Source organism: Podarcis filfolensis (genome assembly GCF_964270895.1).
Source record: "Podarcis filfolensis genome assembly, chromosome: 5".
NCBI lineage: Eukaryota > Metazoa > Chordata > Lepidosauria > Squamata > Lacertidae > Podarcis > Podarcis filfolensis.
This window is the reverse complement of record NC_139608.1, coordinates 6,204,865-6,226,194: the sequence shown is the minus strand read 5'-3', so window position 1 is coordinate 6,226,194 and position 21,330 is coordinate 6,204,865. Positions and strand designations below refer to the sequence as shown.

The window sequence follows — 21,330 nt, the reverse complement described above, 5'->3', positions numbered from 1 at the left end:
CCAAATTGACCCAAGAAACAGGGTCTAATTGGGTGTCCATGTTGCCCTTGGCTTTGCTTAGAGTCCGTAGTCTCCCATCGAAACGTACTCACTTGTCACCCTTTGAAGTGATGTTTGGGAGACCGGTTCCTTATGTGCGCATGCTTTCACCTATCCCTATTCAAGATGTGGAGTTGAATAATTATGTGCAGTCACTCTCCCAAGTTTTTCTCTCTCTCAATAGGTGGGCCCAAGCTCGGACTCCTTGCATTTTAGTTGAGTCTTTGCACCAGTTCAAGCCAGGTGACGAAGTGTGGGTGAAAGACTGGGCCCAAATCCCGCTGTAACCGTGCTGGAAGGGACCCTACACTGTTCTCCTCTCTACACCCACTGCTGTGAAGGTCGGTGGCGTTACCCCTTGGGTCCACCACACTCGAGTGAAGAAAGTAGTCTCTGATTGGACTGTGTCCCCACATCCCGAGGACCCCCTCCGGCTGACCATATCCAGGTGCCCAGTGGACAACCGCCCTGCTAGCATCACTCCGGACGCTGACGCTGACGGCTGAATAAGTGGATGGGAGGGACGCCCGCCGGCAGCGCCCCCAACGTTCCAGATATTAAAACAAAACCCCCTGAAAATCCCGTGGCCCAGGCAAGGGCAGGGTCCCAGATTAAGTATTATTTGGTGTGCCAACACCCCTGTAGGAATTTTGTCCCCGTGCTCTTGCTCTGTGCAGGCAGCTGTTTATTCTTGTGGGTGTGTGGCAGTGTATTTTTCCTCTCAACCCATCCCCGGAGGGCTGAGACTATCACCCACCCACCATAGCCACATGCACCCCACCAATATTGAAGGTCGATACTGCTATATTCTAGGCCCCAACTCTCAGTCCTAGAACTGCCCTCATAATGTCTGATTATTGGTGGGAGGAACCATGGAACCAATGGGCATGGTAGGTAGGAGTAATATGTACCGCCCTGATCATCTGGATGGTCTTTTATTTCTGTTGGCACGAACGCCATAGGTTTTGTGGAAGGAAGCGATCCCCCTCCCTCCCCTTGATGATCCTTCTCCTATTTATGGTGGGAGAATCCACTCCCAAGGCCGAATGCTTCCAGGCCTTAAATCGTAATAGCATTCTCCTCACACAGGAAATGAGAAGACAGGGGGCTCAGAGTCTCTATAACAAGTGGCTTCAATTGGCAGAAATAGTAGCCCATGAAGCAAATAAAACTGCTTGTTTTGTTTGTACCCTCGGACCCTTAGATGGAGGAGGCGGAATGCCCATGCTCCCCGTACCCCTCAATCGTTCTCAGATCCAATATACGTATAGTCTGTCCAGCCCAACTCCTTATTGGAACCATTCAACTCCTTTACGAGTTTATAGGGTCTCTGGATGGTTCTGTACTAATCGAACCCGAAATGCCGTTTTCAACCATACGAGGTTTTTAGGCCGATCATCATGTAATTGTACATGTGGTCCTTTGGACATCTCTGAATGTGGTGGGGCTTGTACCAACCTTGCACTCCTGGAGGCAAATTCTCGAGCCAGGTGGACCTCTTCTCAGCATGGCAGTAACATTTATTGGATTTGTGGGACAAAAGCTTATCACCTCTATCCACGGAACGGATATGGTGTTTGCTTTCCAGCATTTCTTGTACCTCCAATGTGGATACCCTCTTCCCCATTTCATCGTAACCGCCGCTCTGTTGATATCTCCAACATCGCGGGGGGTAGTAAACAAACCTGGGGAAAGGACGAATGGCCACCCGAACGCATAATTGCCCACTATGACCCTGCCTCCTGGAATTCCGATGAGTGGGTGGCAGGAGCCCGAGAACCCATTTATAATCTCAATCGCATCATCCGGCTCCAGGCAGTGGTGGAAATCATAGCCAATGCCACGGCCACTGCCCTCCGCCTCGTGGCCACCCAGTTAGATGAAACCCACACCGCCGTTTTCCAATTACGGTTGGGAATGGACTTTATTTTGGCCAAGCAAGGAGGATTTTGTGCGGCCCTCAACCTGACTGGTGGAGCATGTTGTTTTAACATTTCAGATCATGGCGAAGCCATCCGTAATTTGGCGGTTAGCATTGAAAAAGTAGCCCATGTTCCTGTACAAACTTGGGAAGGATGGGATATGTCCTGGCTAGAAAATTTCCTCCCAACAGGGTGGCTCCGGGGGCTCTTTGCTATGCTTATGGGACCTTTGCTAATTTTGCTTTCGCTCTGCTTTTGTATGCCCTGCTTGGTGCAATGCTTGCAAAATATGATGCAAAAAATGATGTCCCGAATGATGGGACCCCGTGTGATTGCCCTCATGCGAGAGTATAGGCCCATCCCTGCGAACGAACCTATGGACTAGGTTGTTCATAAGAAGAGGAGGGAATGAAGGGAGTAGGCAGGGAGTGTATTAACAGCTGGAAGGCAACGCCCGGAGAGAAGGAGGAATGCATCTGGAGCAAACAAGATATGCAGGCTTGGCTGATAAGCGAAAGGTGTGCACTGGCGAAATGTTTTAGCAACACCCAAATTGGGCAAATTGGGGAATATGATATGATGAGTTACTGGTGGGGGGGTGGTCGGGAGGTGCTGCAGGGGTATAAATATTGCTTGCTTACGTGTATTAGGGCCCGCCAGCCTTTGGAAGCAATTCCGCTGGTTGCCTCTGCGCAGATCACAATAAACTTTTTTCTCCGAAGGAACTGAATCCCTGGTGCTTTCTTTGGCTCCTCTACGTCCTGGGTAAGCGGGCAAATGGATCCCAAATAATTAAGGCTTCAGTAGAACATCTGCTTTGCATGCAGAAGGTCCGTGATTCAATTCCCAGAATCTCCAGGTAGGGCTGGGAATGTTCCTTCCCTGAAATCCCGGAGAGCTGATGGCAGCCAGTGTAGGCAATACTGAGCTGGATGGACCCTGGCCCTGACTCAGCAGCAGCCAGTTTCTCATGTTTCCACAAATTCAGAGGGGAGTTCCTTACTCTCTGGGAAGACCAGGAGCCAGATCAAATGTTTCTTTCACACACTCAGTTCTGCCCTTACTGAAACTCAGTGCCTGGCTTCTATCCCACACAGAACAGGATTGCAGCCAGTGCATGGAGGCCAGTTAGCACAATTCTATGGCTGCCCATTTCCCCCTCTCTTCCTCCTGGCAAAGTGGTTGCTTGGCCACGGTGGCGACCCACACTGTGCCCTGCTCAGCCATACCCCAAGGCAAATACCTCTGTGGTGAAATCTGCAAAGCAGGCACAAGCATGATGCAGAGGAGGAGAGCTGGCGATGATGCTCCTGAGTCGGATTGAGGGCCAACCAACCCTCCTGCTGCTGCCATCTTTGGATGCAATGTAAAAAAAAGCCATGGAGGTGGCAGGAGTAGCAGGGATTAAGCAGCTTGCCACCACAGCAAAATGGCATTTGGCTACAACTAGAGCCCACAGATACTAAAGGAGGAGTGAAGGTGCCCCACAGAGTCCCCTGGGGCCTCTCCTCACTTTTTTTTACCTCAGGAATGTAACCAGCAGCAGCCTGGTCACTCTGGCCTGCCTTTTCCTCTCAGTGCCTCAGAGAGACAGTGCAGGAAAGGGGGAAAGGATGGCTAACAGCCTAACAGCAGGACTGAGTGAAAATTAGTAGCACTCTTGGTTAATTGGGGGTTCATATGGGGGGGGGTGCTTCCCAGTGGATGGAGTGTGAGGGGGGAAACCAGCATCTCCTTGTGGTGGTACTTAAAATGGTTGTTAGGAATTAAGTATAATGAGGGGATTCTAGAGAGCTCTGGCTCCCTATTCTCCTGAGAGAACAGCTGCCTCTTCCCTTCCCTCCTGAGGAGAAGAGTTAGTGGCTGACAAAAGACCAAGCACTGAGGCGACCACAGAAGGGAAAGGAAGGGCAGCTCTGTGTTCCTCCTATCCTTAGCGGCTATCCCTTGAGGCAAGGACAAAATGGGGGCTTCCCCTCTTGGCAAAGCTGCCTATCCTCCCATTTCTGAGAGCGAAGCAGATGCTGCCCAGGAGCTGAAGCATATCTAGGAAGCAGACCAAACCTGAAATGAATTCAAGTCATTGACATCCCCTTCCCAAGTTTCTGAAGGGGTTCTTTTTATAGGGGTTTTGTGTATCATCAGCCTGTCAGCAAGATTGGCCAGAATCCCCTTTCCCTGAAGACAGGCCTCTCTTCTGGAGTCTGCTGGGATATAGAGGGGCCTAGAAGTTAAATGCCAAACAAAATCCCAAAATAAAAGCATTTTTACGCATTTTTTTCCACATAGAACTCGGAAATGGCACACTCTATACTTCTCTGTGAGGAAATCCTAGTGTTACTAGAAAATCTGGAATCAAATAACGTTCCCAGTTTTCTGGAAATGATCTCTTGATTACTGTGGAAATAGGTCACTGTTTGTTCTAAGGACTGGAGAGCAAATGTTAGTCAAAACTAGATGAAACAAGTCAGCAGATCTTGGTGACTAAGCAGAAGTAAACAACACCTAAGTTTGCAGTATTATGCCTAGCAGCATTTTACCTTTATAAGAAATAGTAAAACATTTTGTTTGGAATCAGAAGTCCAGCAATCTTAAAACAAAACAATACAGTCACCACAAAGACAAGAAAACACATTCACAACAGAGAAACTGGTTTTGGGTGAGTTGCATATTTCCATCATACTAACTACTAACTACTTTTATAAAAAAAGGTTCAGAAAAAGGCAACACACAATGATTATGGGGCTGGAGTAACACCCCATGAGGAAAGGTTGTACCATTTGGGTGTAACTGTGAACAAACATCTGTCACCCACCCATTATGAAACCTTGGAAGAATTACAATCAGCTACTAAAAAGCAAATAAATCTAAGCTCTTCTCTATAGGGATCCAGGGAGGTGCTTGCTTCCATTGCAAAGTTCTCCCTCACCTTGAACATCTGGATAAGACACCATGAGGAGCAGTGCCCATTGCAGAGTAGCAGCAGTCGTCTCTGTCCCTGCGATAAAGAGGTCAAGAACACACTCTGCCAGGTTGTCTTCATTAAAGGTAGAGTTGGGGTCATCCTTGCTCTGTTGATGATAATGGAAAAGGTGAAATGTTGGAATTAATTGCAGGCCACACAAAATCTATCTGACTTAGGGGGGGGGCTTCCTAGCGCAACACCTAATACTTTGTTTTACAGGTAAATTTGTAGGAAGATACTTGCACACAGTCATGGACTGAAGTAGTCATCTAAAATGCCTGTTGCTCACCACCCCAGTCTCCAAGTGGTTCAAGATTCCAAGAGTTCCAGGCATTTACCCAGGGTTCGTGTTTCCTTTGGAATGAGGCACAACAGAGACTGTGGTGTCTTTATGATATATGTTTTACTTACACATATATACAGCCTGAGCCTACAATGGAAGAATTCACAGCCAGCACCCCAATATGGCCTTGTTTCCCTCATAGCCACAGCCTTGGATTCAAATCAAACATTGTTGTTTCTCTCGCTTCCCAGCTTGCTGCTTCTAGCATTCAAGCTCATCACTTCACTTTCCGCTCCCAATCCTGCCTTTGTCTTTCTAACTACCTGTGGGTTGGAGGAGGGCCCCCACCCATTTCCCATCTTGCACAGACCCACTTCCTATGTTACCTTAACCACCCATTTTTTCACCAGGAAGCTGGCTGGCTATTCCAAGAATTAGAAGCAGGGCCGAGGCATTAGAAGGGTATCGGCATTCAGTCTACTCCCCCTCAAACTCGTAACATGGCATTGTAAAGGGTATAGGAAAGGATCCTCACTCGTTGGATCATCACCTTGTCATGGTCAGTGGGCTTGCGCAGTCCTATGACCCTTGTGAGTGAAGCCGTCGGGAGTCTCGTACTTCCAGCAGGGTCACCCAAGGCGGTAAGTTCAAAGGGGAGGAGCTAGACAAAAAATGATCCAAGAAGTCCTCAATGGCAGAACAGGTGGATGATAACAAGCAGTATGTCACAATGGCTGTGAAGGGGGGTGAAGGCTGCAGCAGATAAGAATCTACCTCTAGTCGTGACTACTCATGCCATCGGAACAGAGCCTTACTGTGAAGACTGTGCATTGGTCAGCGTGCACTGATCTATACACATAAAACAAATTCATGCACAGGTGTCTTCCCAAAAACCCATCCCAAACCCAAACCCAAAAAAGTTCCATGGCCGGCAAATGGTAACGGGGGCAGGAAGCCCCTAGTCATGAACATGAGCAGTGGATACAGATTAATTCGTTCTGACACAAGAAATGAGGCAGCTGAGCAGCTCGGCAACTGTATGACTAAGCAGCCCTACTTAGGATCCACTCTGTTCACCCTGAAAAGAGGGAGGGGCTAGAAAAAGTGCCCTAAACATAGTCTGCCTCCCTTTTTCCATGACTGGGTTACCACGCCCAGTGGGGTCACCACGCAGCGGTCGTAAAAGACAACTGAACTTTGGAACTTGGAATATACAGACAGATAGTACAGATAAGGAGCGTCCCAAACGCAGAAGTGCCATCATTGCAAGAGAGATTTGACGTTTTAACATTGATATTGCAGCGCTTCAAGAAACTCAAAGAGCAGGTGAGGGACAACTGAAGGAAGAAAAAGGAGGCTACACATTCTTCTGGAAACGTCTACCTGAACAAGAACGCTGAATACATGGAGTAGGCTTTGCTATCAAGAAGGATTTTGTGAAGCTCTTATCTTAATACCTACTGGTATTAATGAGTGACTTTCAACCCTTCAAATAAAACTTGCCCAAAACCAACAGGCTACTATTCTAAGTGCTTATGCACCAACACTGGATGCCGATGAAGACATTATCAGAGATGCCTAAGGAGGGTGATTTTAATGCTAGAATTGGGCAAGATTTCGATCTGTGGCCTGGGACTAATGGGAAAGAAGGAATTGGTAACAGCAACCAGAACGGAATCTTACTTTTAATGATATGTGCAGTACACAACCTTGTTATTACCAACACACCCTTTCGACAGATAAATAACTTGAAAACGTCATGGAGGCATCCTCCGTCAAACCACTGGCACCTCTTAGACTATGTAATTCTCTGAGCTGAAGATCACCATAATGTGCTCCATACCAGAGGTATGACAAGTGCCGACAACTGCTTGACAGAGCACTGATTAATACTTTTCATGATGGCTATCAAGCTTATATCTCATCGCAGGCTTCAAGGAAGGAAATGAAGGCACAAAATGAACACTCAAGCCCTTCAAGAGCCTATCAGGTGGGACTGCTTCCAAACGATTCTTAAGGACCATCTGCTTTTGGAATTCCCTGATAACATTGAGGAACACTGGACCAAGCTATAAACATCCATTATTGTAGCCTGTAAACAAACTATTAGATACCAAACCAAGAAACACCAGGACTGGTTTGATGAAAATGACAGTGAAATTGAACGCGTTATTAACAAAAAAAAAAAAAAAAAAAGGAAGGCCTTTCAGATATGGCAAAGAGATAAAAACTGCTACTAAGAAAAACCCCCAATGCCAACACTAAGGCTGAGGGTCAAAGAAGAACCAGAGAACTAAAAAACACCTGGTGGATTAAAAAAGCTCAAGAGATCCAGCACTTAGCTGACACTCATGATGCACAGAGTTTCTTTAAAGCCACAAAGACCATCTATGGGCCAATAAATCATGGCATATGCCCCCTACACTCAGCAGACGGTACCATACTTCTAAAAGATAAAGAAGCTATTGCATTACACTGGAAAGAATATTACCAACAACTCCCCCGTAGCTGCTGAGGGCCTCTCAAAAATTCCGCAAAACCAAGTTAGAGATGAGCTTGCAGTATCTCCATATCTGGGAGAATTGTGTACAGCTATAAATCAAATGAAAAACAACAAAGCAGCAGACCTGATTGGATGCCTGCCAAAGTCTTCAAAGTGGGTGGAATTGAACTTACACAACAACTTCACAAGCTTATTGAAAAAGTCTGGAAGAGAGAAGAGATCCCAGCAGACTTTAGGGATGCCAAGATTATCAAACTTTTTAAAAAAGGTGAGAGACATGATTGTGGAAACTATCAAGACATCTCTCTAATAAATCATGGCATATGCCCCCTAGACTCAGCAGACGGTACCACACTTCTAAAAGATAAAGAAGCTATTGCACTGCGCTGGAAAGAATATTACCAACTTCTCCTTAACCGCAACTCCCCTGTAGCTGCTGGGATCCTCCCACAAATTCCGCAAAAACATGTTATACTCCCATTCCTCCAATTATCAGTATCATTTGGAATAGATACATCATTTTTGGCAAGACGTTCATTTTAACCACCGATATTCTGCCAACAAGTGATAATCTTAACTTATTCCAGATTTCTAAATCTCTTTTTATTCCTTTCCAGGTTTTTATGTAATTATCTTTGAATAGATTCCCACCCAGAAACCCATGTCCCCACTGTGGAAGCATGTGTTGATCCAGAATTATTTTTTTTAAAATAATTTTTATTAACTGGCCAATCACATCAAATTAAATCACATCACATAAATTCCAAATTACAAAGCCAAATTTTTAAATTTTGTTGGGGGAACCCATACTTCAAGGTCCAAAGGGGGATTCAGATCATCTTCTTATTACTGCGTTAATGTCCAAATCAGTCCCAATCAGTCCAAAGAAAATTCATAATTCTATTCAGTCTTATCTTGGTGTTTCCACATCATATCTTGTTCATATAATTTCTATTTTTCCTTTACGATCTCTTCTGTTAGTCTCTTAAGCCGATAAGCAAAATAATAATCCTGTGTGGATTTCCCGTTCCTCCACTAAGTCCAGATGGTTTCCATATATCTCCTTGGTAGATAACATCGCTCTTCCCATCATAAATTTGGCATTTGTCGCTCTTAAGTCCCACCGAGATGTATGTAAACAACTCTATTTCTCTCTTTCTCCTCCCAGACCCAAGAGCTCCAACAATGCCTCCCAAAATGGCGATGGCATTTTTAACTGCGTCATTCCAAAACTCTTAGCTTTCCAGCTTCATCTTGAAACATTGCTTTGGTTCGAAAGTTTATCTCCACACAGCCTTAAATCCACAGCTTAAGTCCTTAGTTCCTGACTCATTTGGGGAGGGGATTCTTGTTAAATCACATAATGAAAGGCAGGTTTTTCCCCCCCTCCCCCCTCAAGTCATACCGTATCTTGGCGTATCTTCTCATATTTTATTCTTGTCTTGTTATCAGAGATCTCTTCTGTCAGCAGTCTTTACTCCCCTTTTTCCTTGAAGCATGTGCAATTTATCTCGTCCAAATTGTTTCTTTTGAAGATGCTTGCAACTAGCAGCGCGAATCAGGGACGGCGTCCAGGAGTGCCGAAATCCCACAGGAGGGCTTTGTGCCTAGTGCCCCCACCCCCACAAATTCGGGGGTGGTATAGGGCACAGCAGGCAAGGGCCGTTCCCCCCCCCCACCATTCTGGGGGGGGATAAGGAGGCTAATTACCCCCATCATAGCCTCCAAATTACCTCGTGTGGGTCGGAGAGATGTTATTGTCAGCCATCTTCCGATGCGCCACCTAGTGGCCCCCCCATGTGTTGATCCAGAATTGGCCTCCACAGTCACTTCCAGACTCACTGTTAAAACCGTGTTAATGAAAGACAGTCTTACTCTGCTACAAGTGATCACCAAAGAAGAAGAAGAAAGGATCTCTCCAATACTCTTCAAAAGTCGTGTACAATGAAATGTAATAAAAGGAAACCACACCCCTTTCCAAGTCAGCTTCTTCCCATGTAATTTTGGAATGATAGTGCAAAGATAGTGGCTTCATCTGCACAAATCCAAGTGCATTAATAGTGGTTTGCATTGGCAGTTTGTGTACCCCAAATTACAATTTGAACTGGGGTGATCCTGGAAACATTAACATCTGTCCTTTTTTCTAGAAAAAGAGGTGCTCACCGTTGTCAGGGAACTGCCATCGGAGCCAAGAGTGGAGGTAAGGCTCCCCAACGATGCAGGAGAAGGGACCAGCAGGGAGAGAGAGAACACTTCCTTTGGGGAAGGAAATCGGCGTGACACCAGGAAGAAAGGGGAGCAGGGAAGGACTTCGGAGACATGGCTCCAAGACTCTTCCACAGAGGCCAGCGGGGAGAGCCCAGGACCTCCGCTGGCCATGCCCACTCTGCGCAGAAGACTTCCACGCAGGGAGGCTAGGCGGAGACTTGGCGTCAAGCAGCTTTTATATTGGAAGAAGTTCAGGAAACACCCACTGACGGATTCTGCCAGTGACTGACACAGCCACGGAGAAAGGGCTGTCCAGCCAGGGAAAGGTTTAGCCAGACAACGTTGCCTAGAGCAGCAGCCCCCTAACGCACGAGCAACCCCAATTCCCTTCACAACCGTGAAGTTGTTACAGTAAGTGCCACACTTTTTACCAACAAAAAAGAGGTGCCAGTACTGCGGACCCTTGAGTACCCCCTTTTTAAAAAAGCACTGGTTATCATGTTTCTGAATCAGATCACGCCATAAGCAAGGCATCTCAAAGTAGATCACAGACTTCCTACACTTCTGAATGGCCTTGTGGCTTGGTTATCCAAAAACGCACATCTGTCTGGCCCCCACTCCCCACCACCCAAAACAAATCAAGCTGACAGGGGATGAACCCACAGCTTGAGACTTTCCTGAAGAATCTGTTACATAGCTGTCAACTTACAGATTTGAAAATAAGGGACCAGCAGCCTCGAAAATAAGGAATCAGCAGCCAAAATAAGGGGTTTTCCGGGCACAGGTATGTTCAACTTCTGAGCCCCTCCAAGCCAAAAGCAGAAAGCCCAGTCAGCAGCCAAACGAAGCCTCAAGTGGTGGTTCCCACAGCGCAGCAACCCGGCAAAGGGGATGCAGCAAGGAAAACCACTGTCACCTCTCCGCTGGGAAGCACTAAGCAAAGGCGAGTCCCCAGGCAACACGGCCGATTTGATCAGCACAAGGCATGCAAGCTCCACCCCCCAGTCGTTCTTAGACTCCTTACTGGGTGAGCAACATAGCCAAGCAACCCAGTTGGAGCCTCCCTCCTCCCTGGCCGGCAGGGAGGGAGGGAGAGGAGCTGCTTCCTTTGAAACCCGGGAAATTTAAGGGACATCATCAATAAGGGACAGCAGCAGGACACGGCACTGGGATAAGGGAGTTTCCCACCAAATAAGGGACGGTTAACAGCTATGATCTGTTATGCAAGCTGAGAATTGTAGCTCTTTGATGGTAAACTACAGGTCTCAGGATTCTTTAAATGTGTGGTGTGTATGCAACCACAATTTATGTTAGTAGCTGACTTTAATATCAGAGGCCCAGAAATTTCTCTTAGTAACCCTGCAGATATCAATGCTCAATGCTAGCAGTGAATTCAGTGATTCCTTGGGTGAGCAATATTAGCAAACAAGGTAGATACTTAAACTGCCAGCTGTGCCTGCTTTATGTTGCACCATAAAAAGGACATGGATGAGGACAAGAATGTGTCTGAATGGTGCAGCAAGACTGTTTATATTGTTGGACCTAGCAGGGGTGGCTTCACTTTTAGGCAAGAAAGGACTTGCCATATTTGAGCATTTTTTAGCTATTAATCCATTCATCCCCCACATTGATAGTAGAGCAGAGCAGTTCACACCTGCACATATTTGGATATATATAGGAACAATGTGGCTTTTTCATTCATCTCAGTGATTAAGTACCATGAGTGTATGTTTCCAGATAGCGACGTGCACACCCTTTAAAAAAGCCCACACAAGATGTGTGCAAAAGCAGTGTCAGGAAATTGTAAATTTGCTCATTTTTCTGGCTTTGTGCAAATCTGAGGAATCAAAAGAGACATACATTCCTCTGTTCAGAAGTCCATTGGAAATATTTATGAGCACAGCCAGAAAAGAAGTTACAGTAAAGCATTCAGGAAGTAGTGGGCGTGGATGTGGGAGTAGTAGAAAGTGATTATTGATCCACCCAGCCAAACCAACCAAAATAAATAATCTGTAACCCCAGATGTTGGGAGCCCAATTTTCCCCAATTTATAAAAGAATCTACTGTTGTAGAGCAGTACTACTCCTTCCTTTAATCTGGACACTATACCTCTGTTGCTGCAGCCTAGAATAACATTAGGTTTTTTTGCTGCTGTATCACACTATTGACTCATGTTAAGTTTGTGGTTTACTAAGACCCCCACATCCTTTTCACATGCGTCTCCCATCTTATATTTGTTCATCTGGTTAGTCCTGCCTACGTGCAGAACCATACATTTGTCCCTATTGAAATTCATGTTGCTAATTTCAGCCAAGTTGTCTGTTAAACTCATTTGATTTCTAATTCTGTCTTCTGCAGCATTAGCTAAATTTTAATAAATAATAATAATAATAAAAATAAAATAATAATAATAATAATAATAATAATAATAATAATAATAATAATAATTTATTTATACCCTACCCTTCCTGGTTCAGAAAACCGGACTCAGGGCAGCTAACAACAAATTTAAAACACTTAATTGATGCAACAAAAAACAGCATAAATACAGTATAAAAAGTGAATAACAATAAATTCAGAATTCAAAAATCAGTTTAGGGGGGAAATCCATCCAATAAACATTAGATGATCACCAGGGCTACCTGGCAAATTAGTCCTATTTGGGCCAGCAAGGAGACCGGGGAGAATTAGCTGTGGGATCCCAGAGCGGGTAATCTGCATAAAAAGGGGAGTGGGAGGTAAGGAAGGGGAATAAAAGATCAGGCTAAGTTCAAATTGAAAGCCAAGCGGAATAGCTCTGTCTTACAGGCCTTGCGGAAGGAAGTTAAATCCTGCAGGGCCCTGGTCTCATGGGACAGGTCAGAGCCATTACTGAGAAGGCTCTGGCCCTGGTGGAGGATAATCTGACTTCCTTAGGGCTCGGGACCTCTAAACTATGATTATTAATGGACCTTAAGGTCCTCTGCGGGGCGTACCAGGAGAGGCGGTCCCGTAAATACGAAGGCCCTAAGCCATTTAGCTAAATTAGCTAAATCATCAAATTATCCCTGTATCAGGTACACCCAAAGTTACAGAGGGAAAGAATCAAGACAGGTGATGTTTGAGGGTAACTTCATCTGGACTACACAAAGTAAGTGGGAACTCAGACACAAACACACATTGTAGTGTGGCCAGGCCCCAAGTGCCAGGAGTTGACAGTGGATGCTTACTTTCTCCATCTGAAGTAGATAGAAATCAATGAAATCCTGTGACTCATCCTTTCGTTGCTCTTTATGTCTTTCTAACTCCTCCTTTGCAAATGAAAGTATCAAGTCTGCGGAGGCAAATAACTTCCTATGAGGCCCTGGGAAATGTTTCATGAGCCATGGGAAGACTTCATACAGCTGCAGAGGAGGAGAAAGCAAAAACCACAAGTCACTACCACAAAATGGTTTGGTAACAAGGTCTATCAACAAACTCATTTGGACTGGCACTTCAGCATCATGGCCTGGATTATTATTGAGGCTGTGGCTAAATGTCTGTGGGCGCTCTTTGACCCAGAGTTACTTCCGGGTGGCAGGTGGCAGAGTGCTTTTACATCACTTCAGCTGGCAGTGAATTGGGCATACTAAATAGGACAGCATTAGAAGACAGGTTGGGATGTTTAACCAGTACAAAACTGCAGCTGCCAGCAGTCAGTTCATATAACATTCATTTTACACCATTCTTACTGTTACGTATTTTTAAGCCCTTCATGACCCAGGACCAGGGTCCCTAAAGCTGTATTCTCCTTTCAGAACCACAACTTCCATCTCTGAGCCCTGCTCTGGGTCCCATCACCATCAGAAATAGAGCAGCTGGCAGAATTCTTGGAGAATTTCCCATAGTGGCAGCAAAAACATGAAATACCCTTTCTAGGTAGTTCCTCCAAACTTTTCTGTTTAAGTGAATAAACATGGGTCTGAAGAGGATCTGTTGATGGATAGATGCTGCTGTATTCTGTTGGTTTTTTTAATAAATTTTTATTGATTTTCCAACATGAATTGAGACACTTCACAACTAACAATACATAGACAAACAAACATATAAACACATATACCGGTAATTTCATAACCTTTTTTTCTTAAGCCTTATTTCAACGACTTCCCCATACCTCCCTTTCCTGCATCCCTATTTTAAACTTTTTCAGCAACCCCTAATTTCAATTACTTATGATTCAATTTCTTTGATCCTTTTTCTCTTACCCAATCATTTATCGCTGCAATTCTGTTTTACATTACCCATGACATTTTAGCACTCATTAATTTTACAACAGTTCTTAAGATAAATTTTAAATTTCTTCCAATCTTCTTCCACCGTCTCTTTTCCTTGGTCGCGGATTCTGCCAGTCATCTCGGCCAGTCCCATATAGTTTATCACCTTCGTCTGCCACTCTTCCAGCGTGGGTAGTTCTTGTGTCTTTCAATACTTTGCTAAAAGAACTCTTGCTGCTGTTGTAGCATACATAAAGAACGTCCTATCTTTCCTTGACACCAATTGGCCTACCATGCCCAGGAGAAAAGCCTCTGGTTTCTTATGAAAGGTACACTTAAGGACCTTCTTAATTTCATTATAGATCATTTCCCAGAAGACCTTGATCCTTCGGCACGTCCACCAAAGGTGGTAGAAAGTACCTTCAGTTTCATTACATTTCCAGCATTTATTATTGGGCAAATGATAGATTTTTGCAAGCTTGACTGGGGTCATGTACCACCTATAAATCATTTTCATAATGTTCTCTCTTAAGGCATTACATGCCGTAAACTTTATACTGGTGGTCCATAACTGTTCCCAGTCAGCAAACATGATGTCATGACCAATGTCTTGTGCCCATTTAATCATAGCTGATTTAACCGTCTCATCCTGTGTATTCCATTTCAACAGCAAGTTATACATTCTTGACAAATTCTTAGTATTGGGTTCCAACAATTCTGTTTCTAATTTTGATCTCTCCACCTGAAAGCCAATTTTCCTGTCCTGTTTGAATACTTCATTTATCTGATAATAATGAAGCCAGTCTCTTACTTTAGACTTCAATTTCTCATAGCTCTGCAATCTCACTTTTCCCTCTTCTTGTTCTATAATTTCCCAGTATTTTGGCCATTTAGATTCCATATTAAGTTTTTTCACTTCCTTAGCTTCCATTGGTGACAGCCACCTAGGGGTTTTGTTTTCCAACAGATCTTTATACCGAATCCAAACATTATATAATGCTTTCCTAACAATATGGTTTTTGAAACCTTTGTGAATTTTTACTTTGTCATACCATATATATGCATGCCAACCAAACCTGTTATTAAACCCTTCCAAATCCAAAATGTCTGTGTTCTCAAGAAGTAGCCAGTTTTTCAGCCAGCAAAAAGCCGCTGATTCATAATATAGTTTTAAGTCTGGCAGGGCAAACCCCCCTCTTTCTTTTGCATCAGTTAATATCTTAAATTTTATTCTGGGCTTTTTGCCCTGCCAGACAAATCTAGATATGTCTTTCTGCCACCTCTTGAAACAGTCCATTTTATCCACAATCTGCAATGTTTGAAACAGAAACAACATTCTCGGCAAAACATTCATCTTAATAACAGCAATTCGGCCTAACAAGGAAAGTCTCAAATTTGACCATATTTCTAAATCTTTCTTAACTTCTGTCCAACATTTCTCATAATTGTCTTTAAATAAGTTCGCATTCTTAGATGTCAAATTAATCCCCAGGTATTTCACTTTCTTTGCTACCATTAATCCGGTTTCACTATGAAACCTCTCTCTTTCAGCAACTGTTAGATTTTTCTCTAGTACTTTCGTTTTCTGTTTATTCAGCTTAAAACCTGCTACTTGACCAAATACTTGTATTAGCTCTAAAACACTTTTCGTACTAGTGTCTGTACTTGTAAAGTTAATACTAGGTCATCTGCAAACGCTCTCAGTTTGTATTGTTTAGCTCCGACCTGAATCCCTTTAACCAGCTGGTCCCCTCTGATCATGTTTAATAAAACCTCCAAGACAGATATAAAAAGTAATGGGGATATTGGGCACCCCTGTCGTGTCCCTTTTTCAATAGCAAATTCTTCAGTAACCACATTATTTACAATTAGTTTAGCTTTTTGTTCAGAATAAATTGCACCTATACCATTCTCAAAACCTTGGCCTACCCCCATCCCTTCAAGATTCTTTTTCATAAAGCTCCAAGAGATATTGTCAAAGGCTTTCTCCGCATCCACAAATATTAATACTGCCTTAGTATTAATATTAGCTTCTAATAATTCCATAATATCTATTATGTTTCTCACATTGTCAGATAAATGTCTTCCTGGAAGAAAGCCCGCCTGGTCTTTATGAATCTCTCCCATCAAAACTCTCTTCAGTCTTTTTGCCAAAATGTCTGCAAAAATTTTGTAATCCACATTAAGTAATGATATAGGGCGGTAGTTCTTAATCTGGTTCTTCTCAGTCTCCGATTTTGGTATAAGTGTAATATACGCTTCTTTCCATGATTCGGGTGCCTTCTTCCCCTCTAAAATTTCATTACAGACTTCCTTCAGCGGTTGTACAAGCCATTCTTTCAAAGCTTTGTAGTATCTGGAAGTCAATCCATCTGGTCCTGGAGATTTTCCCAATTGCATATTTTGAATGGCTCCCTCTATTTCTTGCTCAGTTATCTTCTGGTTCAAAATCACTTTACTTTGTTCAGAAATTTTTTGTAATACATATTTTTTAAGAAATTCTTCTATCTCTTTTTCATTCACCGGCCCTTGTGCGTAAAGTCTCCTGAAATAACTCTGAAAACAGTTTCTAATCTCATTTGGTTTATAAATATTCCTTCCTTCAACTTCTAGGCTTGTAACCATATTCAGTTTTTGTCTCTTCTTCAATTGCCATGCCAGAAGTTTCCCACATTTATCTGCCGATTCAAATGTCCTTTCTCTCATTTGTTTTATCTTCCATTCTATCTCCTGATTCATCAGTTCCATGTATTGCCTCTGATAAAACTTAATTTCTCTCAAAATTTCATGTGACTTTGGCTTTGATCTCAGTTTTTTTTTCTCCTTCTTTTATCCTTTCTCCTTCTCCTTTCTCCTTCTTTTATCCTTTCCAGAATCTTGTCCTTCTTCTCATTCTGTCTCTTCCTTTTTATAGCATTCTGCTGAATCAAAAATCCTCGCATGACGGCTTTACTTGCGTCCCAAATTACTCTTTTCTCCACCTCTGTTCTCAGATTTATCTCAAAGTAATCCTTCACCGCTTTCTGGGCCTTTTTGTACACCTCTTCATCTCTAAATAGGGAGTCATTCATCCTCCATCTGAAGGAGCCAGCTGTTGTTAAGTTCATCTCCATCTTTACAGCATTATGGTCGGAGCAAGTCTTTGGGCAGATTTCCACTTTTTTAATCTTTGGTGCCATCCCACTAGTTACCCAGATTTGGTCAATTCTAGTCCAGGTCATTTTTGCTTCAGAGAAGAAAGTTCCCTCCCTCTCAAGAGGGTTCCTTGTTCTCCAAATGTCAATCAGGTCCATATTATCTGTCATTTCAAAAAAAGTCTTTGGTAGTCTCCCATCCTTGGAAACCACCTGTCTTTGTGCTTTATCCATATTTGTAGAGACCACTCCATTCATGTCTCCCATCATAATTACATTGTAATCCAGATAGTCCATTAATATCTCATGCAATTTCTTGAAAAATTCTGACTTCCCTTCATTTGGAGCATAAATTCCTATTATCAATAATTTTTCTCCTTGGACTTGTATTTCAATTGCCAAATATCTTCCTTGTTCATCATTAAAAATTAACTTAGGGGCCAACTTTTCCTTTGCATAGATCACCACTCCTCTTTTCTTCACTTTATCTGATGAAATAAATTCCTGTCCTAGATGCTGCTGTATTCTGAACTCAACTAACCTGTCTGTTCTGATTCTGCTACATATTATTTTAATAAGTTTTTAATAGGTGTTGCAGTTATGATTATATTGCTTCTGAAGCTTTGTGGGGTTTTTTTTTGTTCATTCCTGGTTTCTCTTTAGCCTCTTTGAATACTTCAGAGAAAAGTGAGGTAGATATGTATTGAATTTATGTGAACTGTCAAAGCTTAAGGACACAGTGCTAACGTGAATTATTCTCACATTTTGGCTCATTTTTGTTGCAAAGAGTTTAGTGCAACATTCATTCATTCATTCAGCGGTCAGTCTGTGAGCACTTAGTAAAGGATGCTGTGATTACTAAGACCCAGCATGGGTTTCTCAAAAGTAAGCCATGCCAAATGAATCTCATTTCTCTTTTTGATGGAATTACAAGCTTGGTGAATCAGGGGAATGTTGTGGTTATAGTGTATCTTGATTTCAGTAAGGCTTTTGACAAAGTCACCCGTGATATTCTTGCGACAAAACTCATAAAATATGAGTTGAATGAGGTAACAGGTGGATTTGTAGCTGTCACATAGAAAATGGAGCTAGCTTGTTTTCTCCTATAAAATCATCATCATCATCATCAGAGCTTCTTTTTCAGCTGAAACTCACCGGAACTCAGTTCCGGCACCTCTCAGCTTGGCACCATTACCATTATAAGAGAACAAGGGAGGCGTTAATGGTGAGTTGTGGCACCTTTTTTTCTAGAAAAATAGTGCTAATTATTATCATTATCATTAGCAATCATTATTATTATACCCTGCTGGGTATAATAATAGGGTAGGACTTGAATCAATGGCTTCAATTTTCAAGAAAGGAGATTCTGACTGAACATCAGGAAGAACTTTCTGACAGCAAGAGCTGTTTGACAGTGGAATGGATGCCATCAGGAGGTTGTGGACTTTCCTTCCTTGGTATCAGCTTGGCTGCAGAAGTTGCTGGAAGGAGGCATACAAGACGGGCCATCCAACCCGGATTTAAATCCACACATCCCTCCAATGAATCGAGTACTCTGAGGGCTCAAGCACACTTCTGCTTGTGCCCTGCTTTCTAGACACGGATCCAAACGATTTTCCTGCCACTTTCCCCAGGAAAACCCACTGTTTATCACTGAATTGGAACATCAACTCACAGAAAAAGCAACTGACATTTGTTCCAATTCAGTGGTGAACAGCAGGACAAATGGAAGTGTAGATGAGCCCTAAGATTTAGGAGTACTGCCATAATGTTCTGCGAATGCTTATTTGAGTTAGGGCCTCTGGGAATCAAAAGTCTACTCACCATGTGAAGTACGTTATTTGAATCTTTCAAGATGCAATCAATGGCATCGATCAATTTTTGGAATTTTTCATCTTCAAGAGAAAATCGGTATCCAAAAGCCAAAACACACATCAAGCTGGACACTGCATTAGTGATGGGGAGTGAAAAATCATGTGGCTGCCCTGCAAATGAAATCATTTACATTTATATCTCAGAAAGCTGCTAAGATCAATTGCTATTTTAAAAATATTTGAATAAAAGTGAAAATGTATGAAATTCCATTCCAAAATGTGCAGAGATTGTGCATAAAGATCTCTGCAAACTGGGATATGTATCAGCATCATTACTTACCATATTTACGTGAATGTAATGTGCACCTTTTTTTGGCCAAATTACATTGTGAAAATTAGGGTGCACATTAGATTTGATGGTGCATTTGCATTCACCAGCAAATACTTTGTTGGTTTCAAGGTTTTGAAAACTGAGGTGTTCATTAGATTGGAGGGTGATTTGATTCATGTAAATACAGTAATATCACATACCTTTTGCATGTGCAAAGACCTCCACAAGACGATGGGCTTCCTCTTGTATTTGGAACTCCATGCCTTTCTTCCCCAGACCCAGCTTCTGCATAGTAATGACACTGAACCGTCTCTGCTGCTTCCAGGTGTGACCATTTGAAAAGACCAAACCTAAAACAGGAAGGAATCAATGAGAAAACATTACTCACAAAAATGCCATATTTTTAAAATTGTCAGTCAACCAAGATGAGACCAAATTTAGTGCAGATAATACCTGTGCATTTCAGAGATGCCATTCTTTCACAGCTTAAGAACTGCAAGACTGGAACAGAATCTGTCTAGTAAAGTGATATTCACCAGCACTGTACGCTTCAGAAAATGCCTATGAGGCCATCACTCTATCTTGTCTTCAAGCACTGGAACTTATTTCAATATAACACACAGGATCCTTCCAGATATCCTTTTAATTGTGCATTCATGATTATTTGTGTTCATAATGTTATTGAAGTGGTCACATGGATATGATGGGCATATTCAGATTTCAACTTCATACTCTTCTCTGGAGATAGGGCCAGCAAAGCCCATCAGCCTTCTCAACAATTTACCCTTTTTTAAAAGTGCAGCTTCCACAAAAGAGGTCACTGGTCGTTTAGACAAGACTTCTGGTGGGTTTGTAAGGCCTTCTTTCACCATTTGGAATCCAGACAGTACTACCATAGGTCGATGTCCGATCCATACAGTGTAAATGTTTCCATATTGCTTAGCCAGCTGCCATTAGCATCAAAGTAGAAAAGAGAATTGTCATGTTAAAACATAGCAGATTATTACAAGCTTTTGTGACTACAGCCCATTGCCACCGTGACAGGCATTCTGGGAGCTAGTTAGTGGCAAAGCCTTCTTCCTCACTACCAGAGAATATATACTTATTCTTTTAAAAAATGTTTTTATTAACAATTTCAACATAACAAATGATCAAAACATATCATATTCATTATTTTCCCCCTTTTTCCCCACCCCCTTAAACCCCCCCTTCCCCCTCCCAGCAACTTCCCTCAGCTCCTCTCTCTGATTTCTCACCACATATTATTCTCTGCATGTTATAAAATTATATATATCCTTACATTATCTATCTACCATGTTATCAACTAATAAATTTGTGTATGTTTATTCAAAAGCTGCCAAGGAGTCTGATTCATTTTGTTGTCTTTTTAGATAAATTGTAAAAAGCTCCCATTCTTCCTTAAAGTCACAGTTGTCCTTGTCCCGCAATTTGTATGTCAATTTAGCAAAAAATTGATGCGTAGCTCATCAATTTTTCTTGCCACTGTTTTTTCATCGGGATTTCCTCATTCTTCCACCAGAGAGTATATTTCAAGGGAGCACAATTGTTGCAAGAAGTGGTTGTGGGAATCTTTAAACCCCTGAAATTTCACTGCCTTTATCTTTTCTTGTTGCATAGTTCTTCTGTCTTTTTGGAGACATGCATTTAAGTGGGCTAGGTCAGACAAGGAGCAATTAGAAGCAGGGCATGTAGCAACTGAGAACACCCACTGATAACATCACCACACATGCCCTTCTTACCTCTCAGCTCACGTGTAAGTTCCTTATGCAGCCACATTTTCGCCTGGCACTTAAATACAATGGTACCTCAGGTTACATACGCTTCAGGTTACAGACTCCACTAACCCAGAAATATTACCTCGGGTTAAGAACGTTGCTT

At 42.8% G+C, this 21,330-nt stretch overlaps 1 protein-coding gene and 1 long non-coding RNA gene across 3 annotated transcripts in view; one reads left to right on the top strand and one right to left on the bottom strand.

Moving 5' to 3' along the window:
- Window positions 1-21,330, top strand: part of LOC310762276 — a 466,366-nt gene that overhangs the window by 61,492 nt on the left and 383,544 nt on the right. The gene's annotated exons all lie outside the window — the stretch shown is intronic.
- LOC310762214 (cytochrome P450 2J2-like) overlaps window positions 1-21,330 on the bottom strand; it is a 205,759-nt gene that overhangs the window by 181,299 nt on the left and 3,130 nt on the right. Inside the window, exons 2-6 of the transcript XR_014547897.1 lie at window positions 20,216-20,378; window positions 19,632-19,781; window positions 19,111-19,271; window positions 13,130-13,303; window positions 4,891-5,032 (exon numbers count right to left, since the gene is read on the bottom strand). The gene's annotated coding sequence lies outside the window, so the exon portion shown is untranslated. The remainder of the gene's footprint in view (window positions 1-4,890; window positions 5,033-13,129; window positions 13,304-19,110; window positions 19,272-19,631; window positions 19,782-20,215; window positions 20,379-21,330) is intronic.